Here is a 15,677-nt window from a genome sequence, read left to right as displayed (position 1 = left end):
TTCTCCACAAGCAAAGAAAGATGGCAGCGTTGGCAATCAGGACCTTGAAATCCCTTTCTTGTAATATACTTTGGGTTCCAGTGGTAACTTTATCAGAACTGCAGAACTGATTCTCTACAGGAATATTGGGCCTCAAAAGGAAGAAGGATGTACAATATTTGTTTAATGATTTGTTTAATGATTCAGTGTAGAAAAGTGATTCTAGGTGACTTTGAATCTTTTAAATATCTGGCTGTCCAAGTACAACGCCCTGTTCTAGCCATGTTTGTGAATGTTTACAGACCTCCAAAGACCATAACAAAGGTTTTTTTTTAATCATTATTATTTCAATTAACTTTTATAGGTGATATGTGTTGAACATGAATACTTGGTTATTGTAGAGGAGTTTAATGTATACTTTGACAATCCTGAAGACAGAGGTACAAAAGAACTGTGTGACAAATTTAAACATTTTGGTTTGACTCAACCTGTCAAAAAGCCCACCCATAATCGAGGACATATTTAGGACTTGGTTTCTGTAACTGATGTTGCTCTATCAGGCAATTTTTATGTTTACTTTGAAACCATTTTTCCACTGATCTAATTATCAAAAGAGAAGTTATAAGAAAGTGTTTTATTGTGAGCCTTGCAATTGAAAGCTTTACCCAGGCCTATCCTTCTGCTCCCACTTTACCCTGTAACTCAGTAGATGAGCTGGTTGATAATTTGCATTCTAAAGATGCAGACATTATTGATGCCATTGCTCCAGTTAAAGTTGTCTCTAGGGAGATGAAAACCCCATGGAGAGATGCTCCAACAGAGATAAAAGAAAAGAAGGAGTGCCAAAAAGCTGAACAAAGGTGGTGAAATGATGGATTCCAAGTTCACTATAAAATCTATAAAGAGAAACTTCAAAGTTAGAATTTATACCTGTCACAGTCTTTCTTCTCTGAGATTATCAACAAAAACATAAATTATGTTCACAAGTTATTTTCCACAGTCAACAGGTTAACAAACTCTGCAATCTCTGTGGCCGTTCAACTCTATCCTAAAAAGTTCTTTACTGAGAAGATACAAGGTATTAGAAAAGCAGTATATAAATCAGAGACCAGAAAAATCACACAAGGAGTTCCTTAAAGGCTCTTTCCTGGTGCCCCTCCTGTTAAATATCTACATGCTACTTTGAGTTCACATTATAGCAAACAACAACATCAGTTACCATAACTACGTATGTAGATGACACAGCTTTACATCACAATGTCATCAGGTGACTATCATCAGTGTGTTGGCTAGATCCTTAGAATAGATCAATATGTGGATACGTCATATTTTTTTAAGTAGCTGAACCTGTGAGAGTTAGCTCACAGGTTCAGCTACTACATCTAGAAAAAACAATGGTTATGGCTGAACTTGTGGTGTCATGATGCACTTAGACCTGAACCTTTAGAGGAAAATAAAGGCAGTTACTACATCAGCCTTTTATCACCTCAAGAACATTTCCAAAAATAAAGGACTGATGTCCAAGGAGGATCTAGAAAAAAACTAATTTATGTATTTATATTTAGTACTGTAGAATTGATTACAGCAACAGTGCCTTCACAGGTTTGCCTAAAAAGTCTGACAGACAGCTTCAGCCGTCTCCCTATAGCCAGTATATTCTCTATAGGGGCAAATATAGCCACTAAAGACAAGGGACTTTAAAATCTTTCTCCTAAACTGTAAATCAGAACCTTACATGTAATACATAACAGATTTGTTTTCAGTTTAATCATCTCCAAGAGTACTCAGGTCTTCTAGTTCAAGCCACCTCTGTACACCCAGCACTAGAACCAAACATGGAGAAGCAGCATTTAGTTTCTATGATCCACTTGTCTGGAAAAAACTTCGAGAAGACTGTAAAAGTGCTGAAAACCTGAGTTCTTTATGTCAAAATCTAAAAACTAATGCATGAAACCCTTAATGAATAGAACTAGGAAAGACTTGAAAAAACACCCAGATCCCAATATTCAAGCTCCAACAAAATGTTGTGCTGGCAACTACACAACTGCCAACAATGACATCAACTAAGTCAACATCAGGAAAAGGGAGTAATAAAAAATAATTTCTTTCAAGTCTAAACATGAGCTGAAAGGTTTATTAATTACAAGGTGAAAGGTGTTGTATCATAGAAACTGAAAAACCAATATTATGGATTTATGTTACACTATAATATCTTTTGTTGTTGTTTTTCAGTGGTTAAGACTATATAGTTAAAATGTTTAATTTGAATTCATCTCAGTTTATTGATAAAGCACCAATTCATAACACATATAATCTCAGGGCAATTTAAAGAGACAATTGACTTGTAAGACATGCTCCTACTGGTTGAGCTTGTTGCTACAATTACCACTTGCATATGTCGTTGAGTGTTCATCAATTCCTCACACTGAGCATGTATGCAGGGACAGTGGAGAGCAAAAAATCTATTTCAACAGGAAGAAACCTCCAGAAGAACCAGGTTCATTTTGAAACCTGGTTCTGCCAAGGCCGATTGGGTTTCAAGGAGCTAGATGCAGACATACAAAAAGAAGCAGATATACAAATAACTGCTAACTAGCTCCACCCTGGCCCCATCCAGGAAAGACACAGCAAGGGAGATGAGCCACAAGTCAGGTCCCATGTCAGAGGATGAAGAGAGCGCATACAGTTAGTCACAGTAAGAGACAGGACTATGCTTAAAAATAGGCCAAGTTTCAACATCTATAACCAAAGATATTGATGGCAGCAGCACAGCAGATATTTCAATCCAGGATGGTGTCACGGCCGGACAGGAACAGACCAGATGCAGCAGGAAAAAGCAGAGAGAATATACAGTTATGTGTGGAACTCAACAAATACTGCAGAATGGGATTCAGAATGAAGCAAGTAGTCCCTATATCCTCCAGAAGGCTAAATATATAGCAGCATAAATAAAGATATTAGCTCAAGATAACCTAAATATTTTGGATGGAATATGAGAAGGGTCGACCCACAGTAGAGTCAAAGCAGAGCCATGATGTGGTAAGAATTGCAAAAATGTGGAGGAACACATTAAATGAAAACTAGGTTTTAGGTCCTAAAGATGTATATCCCTCATCATTTGTTGTAGCGTAAGGATCCATCATGGCTTAAGAGTCAAACCTGTATGGTTTGGCCTCGATGAGCAGGATTCTCCCTCTCTCCGAATTGTGTTAGTCACTGAAAATCTCAGGAACATGTTTGACTAAATGAAACTGTTCATGTTGGATTCTTCTTACTGAAGCCAAAATATCACAATCAGTTGATGATTCTTGGACTCGATCAGCCTGTGTGAACAAGCATCAGGCAGCATGAGGGCCAAACATTATTGATGTATAGTGCAAGCGGGGTGGCAGCTGAAGGGGGGGGTCTGCTGACTCCTGCCATCAAGAAAGTCAACGTTCAGCTAAATTCAGAAATACTGGTTTGTTGCCCTGAAGCTTTTCTTTTTAAATCCTCTGTTTAAGAAAATTTGACTCTCTCAAAGTCAAAATAATACACTTTACTCTGTGACTGTTCCTATTGCTCCATTGCCTAATGATCAACCATATGTTTATTTTTCTTAACATGTATCAGCTGCATTCAGACAAAGAGAAACAGTAACGGACAAGTACTTCCCTGTAAAGAGCTATCGCTCCAATCAGACATAAATCTGAAAAGTGACAAGGTACAGAAATGTTTGCACCTGCTCTGTCTCCTTCTCCTCCACCCTCTCACACACTCACACACAAACAAACAAACCCATGTGTCAAGGAAAAGCAGCAGACAGAGGAAATAGGATGGACAGTAGACCGGCATGGTGTCAAATGAAGACAGAGACGCAAATCAACACTCACAAGTTCTCTGTGTCATAACAGGAACTTTAATTGTCTTTGCTTTCTTGCTTTTCTTTGTGATATAATACAACAGAGAAGCGGTTTGGCTCAGCTGCTTCATAGCAACACTGCCCTGGACGGTGACGGCTGGTAGGAAAAATGTGTGAGCTGCAGCGAGCGGTCAACAAATTTGAACTAAGGCAGCGAGGTAGAGCTTGAAATGTGCAGTTTCAAAGATATATGTGTGCAGCACTTAAAAGATAAACCTAATAGCCACTGAATAATGGTAACACTGAAAAACAGGAGTGTTTGAAAAGAGTGCTTAAAGCAAACAAGCTTTCATTTAAACAAAAATTTTGTCTAATTTTACTGCTTCAGAGAAGTAAAGAGACCCTCTTTCCCATCCTCACAGCAGATTTTAGCCCGCTGGTCTGGATAGAATAACAGAAAAGCACTAGGGTCATTACTCTCAGTGAAGGACTCTATTAAGCAGCAGTGTTCAGCGCAACATTCACACAAGTACGAGCACATGCTCTCACACCCTGAGGTGCAGAGCCACCGCAGCAAAGAGTGTGTGTGTGGAAATGTGTCAAATGTGTGGCCCTTTTTGTGCAAATTACACTTAACTGCAGGGATATTTCCAAGCTTTAAAAACACATACACGCACAGGCCATGCGCACTCTTTGTAATCTAGCACCATTACTGCCAGCTTTACGTACATTAGAGGATAAAAATGATGGAAAGGAAGAGGATATAGGGGGTAATTTCACTGAGGGGGCATTGGAGGTATTTATAGCCAAACAGTTGAAGCGCTGAAAGCATGCTGAGTTCATGATCAGATCATTAATGCATTCTAATGGAGACACAATTGCCAAAGAACAGCAATGCACAGCTAAAGCAGGATGTTTGAGGGCGATATAGGGGGGAAAAACATTGCTTTTCTATCACCTTGTCAAAGCATTTGAGGGCTGAGCCAAAAATTTCCCAAGCTGAAGTCGGGTTATAGCTGTGGTCAAGGCTCATGACTTCATTTTGGCAGTAATAACCTGTCAACTGTTTCACATTAGGAAATGTAAAAAGTCTACATATACACTTGACAAAGCTGACAGATGCTGACAAGCCACTGCATGCAGTCACAGGTCCTAAATGGGGACCTAATGGTGTGGATGTGACAGAGATGAGGCTGTGCTCAGCTTGCCACAGCATACTCTGCTTACTGTTAACTAGGTGCTGGGAGATTGGCGAGAGACATGCCAGCAGAGGAAGGGAAAAATAATTTAACATTGGATTGATTTTATTTAGGTTAAAACTCTCATAGTTCAGGATCTGTAAAAAAAAAAGAATCCAGACTAAAATCTTAGAATTGCATTACTTTTAGAGAAGTATTTGATCAGTTTCTACAGCATAAGCATGTTCTTCACTACGTTGCATCAGTTTGTTCTTATTTTTCAGATAGATTTTGAAAGGGAAATTACAATTTCTGTATTTTCAGGACAAAATGTTTTTCAGCGCTTGCTCAATAGAAAAGTTCAGCAGTTGCTAATATAGAGGCCAGTTTTTTTTTCCTGCATCATGTAAATAAACCTCTAAGAAATGTTATGATTGTGGCTGCAGATATCAGATATCAAATATATGAGTCTGCCTTCCTTTTCTCCAACAAACTGAAGATTTGAGGCACTGTGTCACCTGTTTAGACAGTTTGAAAAACAAATAATTAATTTGGAAATGTATTTTTACCATAGCTCTATGTAAAGCTATTTTAGTTAACTGCAAAGCGGAGTCCTTCAATCATTGTTTAAAAGTCCAAATCTGATTTCCAAAAGTTTAAAATGTGTTCAAGACACTCAAAAAAACTCTAATTTTAACAGGAACCTAAACATAATCTCTTTGGCTATTAAACAAATAAATACCCTTTCTTTTCAGACAGAAACAAAAACCACGGTACACAGTGAAAAACAAGTTTTAATTTTACACCTACAGAGTTGAATACAACTCTTTCAGATAACATTTGGTCCCACTCCAATTAGTATTAAACTTACTCTATAGCAAGTGTCAGAGTTATTTTACAAATGTTGGTGTCAAAATCCATAAAACCTCTCAGAGATTGGTAGGTAATCAAAACCATACATATTAAAAGTTACATTGCATGGCTGTTCGTTTTTTCACTGACTGTTAATTAGAACACTTGAGCAGATTTACACTTAAAACAGGTTGACTCTCGGTTTTTAATACCCAATTTTTAACTGCATGTACTTTTAACCTAAAATGAAACACTGTTACAGGATACAGTTACAGAGAGACCCAAATATTTAATGTAAAAGTAGATCCACCTGTATATAAGCCATCCGGATTGTACATATGTCACCTCAAATCTCTGTGCTACTCCCTTGTATTTTTTATTTTCTTATTTCTTATTTTTATTTTGTTTTTCATTGTGTGTGATACATGTACACTTGCACCTTAATCTTTATTTATCTTGATATACTGTATATACCTGGATATACTGTATATATATTGTTTATTCTTAATGCACCTCTTTCCACCTTGTTTGCACCTTCTTTAATTACTATGCCAATATGTGACCAGTGAATTTCTCTGCTGTGAGATCAATAAAGCTCATCTAATCTAATCTAATCTAAACGCATTTATTTATTTATTTCTCAATATTTTTACATAAGATCCCCAGTTTATTCATCTCAAACCTGAAAATCAGCTTGTCTAAATTTTAAACAGTTATTTTCTTTGGTGCAACTTATATTTTGACTCCCCTAAATTTCTGAGCATTGTCTGTGATGAAACTGAAGGTTAACTAAGTTTTGGAATGCATATATAATGGTTTAACAAAACTTAAACAAAGCTTTATTGTTTCTGTTTAAGCTGTAAAAAGTATTCAGTAAGCACATATATTACTGTGGTTAGGATCTTTTTTAACAAAAATGTTTTCTGAGCAGCTACAATAGGTAGCTTAACTTGAATCAGTGATTTTTGTCCAGCCTCTTCCTTTTAATCTTCTGTGAACAAGACTTAGAAAAACATAATCTTTAGAAGTGTGTGTGTCACACCCCTCTGTTCTGCTGCGTTAGGTCACTCCCACACAGCTGTCGATTTAGTCTCGCTGAGTAAAATAAAAACTTTTCTGGATCTGGATCGACTCCTGTTTGGTCCAGATGTGGATCAAAATCTAAATCACTATTAGGTAATATTGGGATCAGGTTTCAGTTACTATTTTGATGGAGACCACTGCAATAACAGCACCTCATGCTTGCATTAATGTTGATGAACACCAGACGCACCCAGCAGGTATTCCACCCCCTGCTTCCCGCAGCACCCTGATGACATCAGCTGGTGTGGAAAGTAGCCATTAGTTCCACCTCATCACTGGGGGACAAATATAGCATTGCAAGGCTTTCATCAGACAGGGACGACAGCTGTAGTTAGGGGGGGGGGACCTGTCCAGATGATGATACACATTTAGAGCATCTCTCCTTTATCTCCACTTTTCCTATCTCTCTTTCACTAGTAATCAGGCTGTCATGACTGCACCTGATAAACCTTTAGACTGTTTCCAGAAAGGCACATGCCAGTTTGAAGCAAGGACTAATACACATGTTTTCAAGGGTAGCTACAGGATTGCGAAACCTAATACTGACCACATTTAACTATTGATGACATGTTTATAAGGCGGTTTAATTGAATTCCCTACCTGCACTATTTATTAAGCATATATATTAATACCATACAATATCATATAGGCGGAATGGTTAAACAAACAACAACAATATTTTCTGATTAAAAAGGTTTTACTGTAAATGCTTGAAATCAAAAACGCACATTCTTTCACAGATAAAGATTACTAAGCAGTCTTCTGTCTCCAGTAGCTTAAATCTACATGATCTTTTAAATTGTAACTCTAGGAAGCCTTGTTTCAGTTTGAAGGCAGTCATGACCCTACTGCACTCTTCTACTGAAATATGATTTTGGCTCTTTCTTTCCTGGCTGTTCTTGCACAATGCCAGTGTTTTAAAGTAGTTTCCTGATTGTGGAATTTCCCTATGATTATGAGTGGTTTTTGTATGTGCTCTATAGAGGAGAAATAAAAAACACATTTTCATCAGTTAATTAACTGTATAGATGATGCATTTAACTAAACAACTAAGATGTCAGTAGAAAGTCAATGCCATACTTTGTGCACATATATTATTAACTGAGATCAGAGGGATTTATGCACTGACAGTCATTAGGGATTAACAGGGGGGCAGCTTTTTATGAATGGCACTGTAACATATAAAAAACATTGACAAGCTCTTCTTCTATTCCCCCGTTACTTGTAACGCAACACAATGACAAGGCTCCTCTTTTCTACGCAACACATACAATATATTTTGCATTTGAACTGCACCTTGAAAACCTAAACATATGCAGAGTTTTGGAGGTGTGTGTACATTTTACACGGCTGTGATCATCACTCTTTTTTGCTCAGTGAAATATTTTTGGATGCACCCAGGGCAGTGGCAGGATGCAATGTGAATAGCAGCAAACACAGCAATGCTGTAGCACAAAATTACTATGGCTTCATCCCAAAACCTCCTGTTTGTAACTTCTGTCCTTTTACCTTTTGCAGTGTCAACAGTAATAACACTATCCAGGATAAGAAAGGCACCCTGGACTCCTGAGTTACATTTGAACAGCCTTCAGCCAATGATGAGTTATTTTATTCCGATGTAAAGGAGGCCTTACATAAATAGTAATAAATCAGAGGGGTTTGTACTTTTACAGTTTATAATTTAAACTGGAGTCTCTTTTTATTTCATGTTTGATTAGGCTTCAGCATATAAATTGGGCTTTGCAACAACCAGATAAAGAGTGCTGCTTTTGTCATCCCTGGTGCTGCATTATTAAAGCAGAGCAGTCACAACACACACACCATCATTGTCAAAACACCAAATAATGTCTCTTTCAAGTCATGGCAGCCCTGTTTCTATTATGTTTGACCCTGAACTAATACTGCTTTATATTTCAGATGTGCAAGTGGGATTTCTGTGGCACATTTATTATCTAATACCTAGCAAATAGGTTAGGGATTATTATTTGGTTGCTTGTAGACCGAATGCACTGGGTATTATTAAGTTCCATTCAGCGGTGGTGTTCTGTGGAAAAGCAATGTGTGTGTGGTGTTGGGTAACAGGTGGCCACAGAGTTGAAGCAGACACCTGGCCTCCATCTTTTGAATGACAGGTGTTGAAGTCACTAAATGTCACATCTGGAGGGCGGAGGGAGAGAACCAGATTTTCTCTCAGCTCTCTTTTGATGTGTCAGAGTGAGACACTGGACGAGATCACAGGAGAAGGCTTGTTGGGAGCTGTTTGTAAGAAAGAGAAATGCCCCCAAAGACCTGGAATGTGTGAATAAAATAACCCTATTTATAGTAAACCTGGATTGAGCAATATTCAGCCAAAAAGCCTCAAGACATGGACACACATACAGGACTGTGGCTCTCACCTTTAATCTGGGCTGTTGTGACAAGCTGGTGGTTTTCTGAGCTCTCGAACTGCAGCTTTAAGCGAAAGTGGCTCCCCTGAAATAAATTCCTACTGTTTCATGTGGAGAGCCAGTTATAGAAATGAATATTTGGGGATTGTTGAAGAAAGGGGCAGCAAACCATTTAGAATTTATAGGTTTTCTTCAAAATAAAGTCTGGGCAGCTGCAGAGAGGCAATTTGGAGGTGATGCCGGATACTTATTATAATCTTTCCTAGGTGCTGTTTTCATGCCAAAAGTATGGTTTGTTTAGGTCATACATAAGGGTTCTTGGTTTCCATGACAAGTTTTAAAAAAAGCAAGTGGGCATAAAAATAATCCACTGAATGGTATGGATTAGTGCCTTGCAAATGTATTCTTACCCCAGTAACCTTTTCACATTTCTTTTTGCAAAAGGCTCATTGTTATTAAGACTGTTATTAAGCTTCAAGTAAATAGTTTATTGTTATGCAAATAGAATAGAATTTTTAAATATCTGAAAAGTTGGGTGTATATGTTGTAGAGGCAAGGATGCATTTTTGTCATGTCTCTAAGGGTAGGGTGCATGTGTTAAAGGTATGTATGGGCATGTGTGGGTGGAGCTATAAGTGGGCGTTGGCATGTGTCTGAAGCTGAGTGATTGTCTAATTAATATCACCTGGATCTGCTCTGAGGCTGTTTGTTTGTTTGATTCAGAGAAAGGCTAAGGCAGGGTGCCAATATTTCTGTTGACCGCAAGTTTAAAGCAAATAAGTCTGCAAATCTACCTGTTGTACAATGCCTCACAGAAAAAGAGTACAATAAACATCCCTAACTGCAGTAAAGCTTTATGTTTCCTCCTTGGATTCAGCGCGTCGAATAGATTCCTGCTCTCCTCTCAGTGACTAATTTTTGGATGATCGTCGCCTACATATGTATTTTGTGTTGTTTACTCAAATGAAACTGCATGCAACAATTTACCTTCAAAAATCACCAAATTGGTTAATTGGGTTCTACCTATATGTTATTCAGAATTGTATTATAATAGAAGCTGCTCTGTAAATGCAAGGAAACATTAACAAACATCCAGTGTCATGCAGACCAAGGACCTCACTAAACAGTTCTGGGACACTTTTATGTAGGAAACAAAAAGGAAGGTTAAGTAAAACAATATCCTGAGCTTTAAACATCTCAAAGAGCACAGTTCAATCCATCGGTGATGGGAATGCTAGAGCGCAAATGCAAATACCTTGACATACCTTTCAATGTTCAAGTCACTTCAACCTTAGATGCATGTTTACATTCCCATTCAAACTGTTCTCATATAGTTCACCTGAACGAGATGCTTAAACAGAAAGATACACATTTACAGTATGAGTCCTGTATCTGAGGGTGTGTATATACTTTACTTTAACATTCTGTGAAAAAGAATCAAATGGAATAATAAAATTTTTAACACGGATTTCCTTTTTTGTTGCAGTGTCTTTATTGTGTGCACTTAACGGTTGTAGCAGCCTTATTTCTTTACTGATTTGTATAAAATATGGCTAAAATTAAAGAATCTAAAAATTGAAGATGTTATGATACACACAAAAATATTCTCTTTCTAAACATAAATTCATGATCAGTGTTTATTGGAGTGTTGATAGGTAAAACATTCTATTCTATATACAGATGCTGCTGTTTTTAAAAGTTCAAGTTGGTTATTTGTGATCATTATGTCACAGCTTGTTGGTTTCTGCCCTTGGTATTGAAATGTATTAACTATAGGCGACTAAAAGCGTTTCATGTGACTCTTACCTTCAGGGATGGTCTGACCAGCGGTCCTGGTAAAGCCATCTCAGCTATCACCAAGGGGCAGTACCAAAGGCGCTGTTCTGGTCTTCCTGGATTTGTAGGACTGCATTCTGTGCAGTTTGTATGGCTCAGGTCAGGTTCCTCACTGAAGATCCCAGACTCAGACCAGTTACCCCCTCCTTTCTGTTTCTGAAATTGTCTGAAGAGGAAAGAAGGAGCATAGATGGAGAGGATGAGTAAGAAAATAGCTCTGTCAAGCGGAACACTATGGTGATAGCCGTACTGCTCCCAAAATCTGTTTGGCTCTTTTTGGCATCAAGACAATTATTCTTATTGCCACATTGCCAGACAGGACCCTGTTAAAATAAATAGCTCTGTCACTACTGTGAATAAATATTTGTAGCAGATAAAATATATACAACGAAGAAGTATAACACTTCTATAGGCTTTCCAGAAAAAATAACTTAAAACATTTTTAAAAGTTAAAGTGTCTGGATTCTTTGAACCAATAAAACCAATACATTTCTGATAATATATTTAATATATTATTTTTTTTTAAATCCTTAATATTAAACATTTTTCTCCAACCTCTTCTTAACTTGGAAAAAACTATTTGTGTTAGTAGTTTAAACTACTACCTTTAACAGAAAAAGCTATGATTTCCCTGATGTTGTCTAAATTTTACTCACAGGTTTAATTTAGAAGGTTTTACCTGTTTTAGAGTTTGATTTGATTCAAATAATAAACACATCCCATATTTCAGGTGTTTCCCCCCCAAGCCTTAAACAAACTGTAGGAAGTCCTGATAGCTGCTTGTTTGCTTGCTAAGATGGACCAAAAGAAATCTCTCTAGGACCTTCTTGATATGGGATCTCAGAGCAACCTGTTTATAGTCATGGATGAATGGCAAAAGTTGCTTAGATAAATCCTCAAAAAGACTTATTTCTAGATTTCCATAAGCCATGTGAGGATAAAGCTTGATCAGTTCAGCTTTTACCAAAATTCTACTTTTCGGCGTTCATGTAAGACAAATTTGGCTCTGATCTACTAAAGGTTGATATGTATAAAATAAATAGTGCAAACTTCATGCAGAAAGCTGACCTGCTAACCAACCGTGCATAAATTTTGTGTGCACAAGCAGTTTAGTGCTCCTTTTTACGGATCTTAGTGGACCATGGCCTAATAACAATAGAGATATATGCACAATGAGCACACCATCTCCAATGTGCGAATGCTATATGCTGTCCCCAAATGGAAAAATTGTGTTCATTTTGTTTTGTTTTTTATTTTGTATTCTAAAAAGGATAAAACTGACCAATATTTTTTGACCAAGTTTGGCCCATTATGATATATGTCAGAGTGGTTTTGGTTAAACTTACAACTTATATTTTAGTAAAGTTATTTTAAGATCAATTTCTAGGTTTTATACAGCCTCTTTAGAAGCCTCTAATGTTTAGTTGTTCATTACACATCTACTGCACAACCCACAGCTTTCTAATAAGCAGAGGAAACCTTAGAAACATTAATTAATTTATTTACCCAGCTTCACAAACTCAGTTCAGGGATTGCAGACAGAAAAAAAAGAAACAACTAAAACCTACTCACAATCCTTGAAACATAAAGACTTTTAAGGTTCTGTTTGCATTTCAGAGCCTCCTAGGTGTCTTTTGTGAAACTGTAGTGTACTTCATGCCGAGTTGAAGAGGTGTCACATTTGGAGGTACTTAAGTATGAGTTGTTTTTGTTGTCGGTTCAAAGCCACCCACTTCAATCAAGCAAGCCTTATTAGGTAGAGCTTGAGTTGCCAGGACACCTGTAGATCACTGCGCAACTGATATGTCACAAATCTGCTTTGTGTGCTGCAAATCGTTTTAAAGATAGCTACAGATTTTACCTCAGTTTGCTCTTACAAGTTTTGAACAGTTTGACATAACAAACATTTCAAGTAAGAAGTAGCTAAGCAAGTTTTAATATCATGTGCAACTATTGTGATTGTATAGATGCAAAGAGAGCATCTGCTTATCCAATAGATGTTGAGTTAAAATGAACAATGACAAGTTAAATTACAATATTTAAGAGCAATGAAAACACCATAAATATTATAAAAATTACTGAAAAAACATGAGCAACGAATCTCTAAAAAACATAAATCATTTTAAAAGAAATAAGATAATCTAAAAAGTATATTCTGAAGACAAAAAAAGGATTTTAAAGCCACGCCTATCTTGTGAACTGCAAACTGGATCCCAGCATTTCTTCTTGGTAAAAAAAGCTTCATGGAAAAGCACTAAAATGACTAATAGAGAACTTCTGCTTCAAATGTGATCAATGTAAGAGAAATAGATGACATCTCTGGAAGCAAAATAAAGCGTATTGATTTTGGATGAGTATTTTTTTTCTTATTAGAAACATTTTGTGACAAAGGGTTAGGAAACAATCTTGGATTCAAGCAAAGGAACAATCCAACCCAGGGGAACAGAACACAGCACAGTTCATGTTACAGCTATGAAAGACTGCTCCAACAGGAACTGAGCAGCATTGACCAAGGGTGTTTTTGTTAAACGTTAGTTTATCAGAAGAGAAACGCTTTCTTTAACAGTAGATGGGGTCTTTAAGGGATCCACTGTCAGTAAAAAAAAAAAAATGTTATTTATATCTGCAGATCACATTGAATCAATTACTTTCCTCTCTTCATGTTCCTACTTTAAATCTGTGCCTGTGTAAGTTCTTAATCACATTGGTCATGGCAATCACAAACAGAGGCAACTTTGCTTTTGTTAGTTTTTCTGAAAATGTTTCATCACCTATTCAGGCATCTCTGTTAATTCTGTCAGCTTACACTAAAGCATTCTGTAGTTAGTTTGTTGATGTTTTAATAATAATTGTGCTCCAGGGTTACAGTCTAGACGTAGACTTAAGCTTAGACATTTATTGTTTTTTTGTATATATAGAGTGTATACAAAATTAAATTTCATTTTGTACAGCTCTCAAGACATTTCAATTTTGTTAAAGTGCAGCGGAGGGAAAAGGAGCCCTGATGATCTGCAGTTCTCACTACTTATTTCACCTTCTTTCAGTCTGAGGAGCTGCAGCCCCACACCACACAGTGATACAGATGGTCAGAATACTTTATTGTTTGTATGGTTTTTGTGTTTGACCACTTGAATTATCATGAGTGTGCTTGTATAGCCTTTTGAGGGTGATTTCCAGGAGTGAGTTAAGCCATCAGCTATGGGCAAGATTCAGATATAAATTTGCATCCAGAGAACAAAGTACACATACATTGATGACCACAATGTTATAATCTTGGACAGGGAGGGCGTATGGTTTAAACAGAGGTTTTAGCTTACAAGCATCTACAACTCTGTCCTGGAACTCACTCCGAAGAGGTTAACCAAGCATACTCATCATGATTCAATTGGCCAAACACGAAACACATACAAAACACACGCCAACAACCGAGGAGAAAGAGGGGTGAGTCAATGAATGCCATCTGTCTTGGAATGTGCTTGGGAAGATGTGCCTCCAGATGCTTAGAAACATCAGCACTCCAACCACAGATTGCTCCTGTAAGCCAGAAGAATTAACACAGACTCCTGGATGGGTTAAACTTAACCAGATTGATTGACTCTGATTTAAGTCTATTTTGTGGTTACTTTAAAGATAAACTATGTACTTTTTATTGAAAAATACTGATGGATTTAACTGAAAAAAGCCTTTTATTTGACCTTTATGGCTAAAACATGACTAACATCAGTATTTCAGAACCAAAGCATATATTAGCCTATTTTCCAGAATTTACTTCAGGTTGGAAGTTCCTATGGTGTTCTGTGGATGTGATATCAAGCATGTCTATGTTAAATGAGTTTGACCTAGCAAACAATTGGAGCGTTATATTCAAGATGGATTTTGTGGACATTTAGAAGCGACCAACATCCGGCTCAGACACTAATAACTCCACGTAAGGTAAAAAAAATAAAAACAAAAACCTTGATAATCTTCAAGAACGAGCAGAAGAGTGCTGCAGTTCTGTTTTGTAGCCACAGGTGGTAGAAGTATCATTGGAAAACTCTGTGATGCCCCTTTAAATTTTGTAAATTTATCAGCTTTAACCACTACCCAGCTTCTCAGTCTCTATGCCAAATTAATGACAGCGTGCTTGACTGCAGCTGCACGCCTTTTTCTTCCCTGACCACATGTGCAGTATTAGCTTAAAATGACTTGATAGCATTGAATAGCATGTTGCTGGGAATCTAACAGTAGACTTACTTAAAGGTATTATGGAGGATTTTTCAGCTCTCCACGCATGTGAGAGAGCGTACTTGAGCCTCGTGCACACTCTGTTTAAAAGTTGCTGTTCTCATAGCTCATAAAAACTTACTGTGTCCAAACATCCGCCCTAAATCCCTCAATCACTATATAGAGCGAGGACTATATAGTGGACATTGCGAACTCAGTTAACTGAGAAAAAGGTGCATTAGATATAGACAGTATAGTCAACATATTACAGCTTTTTTTTATAGCAGGATTATTACACAGCGTTATTGCACAAAA

This window comes from Cyprinodon variegatus, unplaced genomic scaffold, assembly GCF_000732505.1.
Source record: "Cyprinodon variegatus isolate N-32 unplaced genomic scaffold, C_variegatus-1.0 Scaffold31, whole genome shotgun sequence".
NCBI classification, from domain to species: Eukaryota; Metazoa; Chordata; class Actinopteri; order Cyprinodontiformes; family Cyprinodontidae; genus Cyprinodon; species Cyprinodon variegatus.
Note: the sequence above shows the minus strand (reverse complement) of the source record.